Source organism: Nannospalax galili, unplaced genomic scaffold, assembly GCF_000622305.1.
Source record: "Nannospalax galili isolate Female #2095 unplaced genomic scaffold, S.galili_v1.0 scaffold18, whole genome shotgun sequence".
Lineage (NCBI taxonomy): Eukaryota > Metazoa > Chordata > Mammalia > Rodentia > Spalacidae > Nannospalax > Nannospalax galili.
The window spans coordinates 9,664,763-9,666,999 of record NW_008346548.1 but is presented as its reverse complement, the minus strand read 5'-3'; positions in this window follow the sequence as shown (position 1 = coordinate 9,666,999).

The window sequence follows — 2,237 nt, the reverse complement described above, 5'->3', positions numbered from 1 at the left end:
AGAGAAAAAACACAATTCACCTACAAAGGCAAACCTGTCAGAATTATATCAAACCTAAATTCTAAATTTTCAGGAAAGCACTGGATGATACATTTCAAGACTTAAAAATAAATTAGTCAAGATTACTATATTAAATAAAGTTATCTTTTTAACTTTATGAAGAAATAAAGGCCCTTTAAAATAAACACAGACTAAAGCCATTTATGATCTCCAAGATGGCATTGTAGAAGATATTTAACAGGGACTGCCTGACAGCCCCCTTATCCTGCCTCCACAGGGTGGTGAGCTTCCCCTAATTGTGCCATACCATTTCCCTACCTGGGATTTTGTGAAGCCCCTCCCAAGGCCCCAAGGAAGTTCTGGCTTTGGCAGGCTAAGGCTGAGATCCTAGCAGACAGCCTCGGGGGGAGGGTTCAGACCTCCATTGGTGTAGCTGCTGGGATCTCAGCAGACCACCAGAGAGTTCTGACCCCCCTCTGGCCTCTCTCTGGAATAGGGTTGACAATGCATGGGACTGCCTGAGAGAGCCTGGGTCCTGCCTCCATGAGGTGAAGGAAGCTGTGAAGGTGAAGCCTGGTTGGCAATGGAGGCCCCAAGAAGTTTGTGATGCCAGAGCTGTGAGGCATCAGCCAAGAAGACCTGTACACAGGGAGTGGTACCAGCACAAGAGAGAGATGTGTGTTGCACACAGCAAAGCTGGAGAGGCTGAGCCATCTAAGCCTTTTGGTGTTTGCCCTGCTGGTTTTTGGTCTTGTTTTGGTCCAGTATTTCTTTACTATGCCTCCATTCCTCCCTTTTGGAATGGTAATGTGTATTCAGTTCCACTGTATGTTGGGAGTATGTAATTTGTCTTTTGATTTTATAGAGGCTTACAGTTAAGATATTTACCTGAGTCCACTTTGGACTGTGGATGTTTGAATAGCATTGAGACTGATGATGACTATGGGGACTTTTAAAGTTGGATTAAAGGCATTTTGCATTTTATATGATCATGAGCCTGTGGGGGCCAGGGGGTGGAATGTGGTGGTTTGAATGAAACTGTCCCCCATAGGCTCCAAGTATTTGGACATTTTGTCCCCAGATGATGGTGCTGTTTTAGGAGGTTTTAGAAGGTGTAGCTATCCTGGAGGAAGCATGTCACTGGGGTGAGAGTAGAGAGTTCTTAAGCCTTGCCAGATCTCCAGTCGCTCTCTTGCTTCCTGTACCTGCATGATGATGTGAGAGCTTATCTTCTGCTACTCCTGCTCCAGCCACCTCCAGCCACCATGGCTCCCTGCCATGACGGACTGTAATTCCCCTGGAACCGTAAGCTCAAATAAACTCATCCTTCTATAAATGGCTTTGGTCAGTGTTTCTATCACAGCAACAGAAAAGTGACTAATCTGTATGTACCCCTGAACAGCTGATCTGAAGCCATCGGTTCCCTCCAAAATAAACCTGAGAGAACCTGAACCGTGTACCAACCAGCTTTACATAACCAATAAAGAAAGGATCTAGGCACCCAGATAATACAAACAGATGTAGGTTCTACTTCTCCTCTAAGGATAACCCAGGACACAAAATTTAAAAGAACAATCATAAACGTGATCAAAGAATTCAGTGAATTTAAAGAAAACAGAAACAAATCAAAGAACTAAAAGAAGATAGGGGTAAACTTCTGAATGAATTCACAAAAGAGAAACATTGAAGAAAACTCAGGCAGAAACAAAGAAGGAAGTGCAAAACTCAATAACTCAACTTGAAACAACAGGGGAAAGCCTCGCCTCTAGAATGAATGAAATGGAAAACAGAATATCAACACTGGAGGATAAAGTTGAGGAATTGAACCACTCAAGCAAAGAGTATGGAAAAATTTTAAAAACACAGGAATGGAATAGGCAAGAGATATGGGATACTATGAAAAGACCAAATCTATGAATCATAGGACTAGAGGAAGGAGAAGCAGGTTAATGGTGTTGACCAGATCTTAAACAGGATTATAGAAGAGAATTTCTGGAAATTGAGGAAAGACATTTCTATACAAATACAGGAAGCACATAGAACACCAAATAGATAGGATCAGAAAAGAAACTCTCCATGACATATCATAGTAAAAACACTAAATGTACAGAACAAAGAGAGAATACTGAAAGCAGCAAAAGAAAAACAAGTCACATACAAAGGAAAGCCCATCAGAATTACAGCTGACTTATCAATGCAAACTATGAAAGCCAGAAGAGCCTGGATCAAGGTGTTTG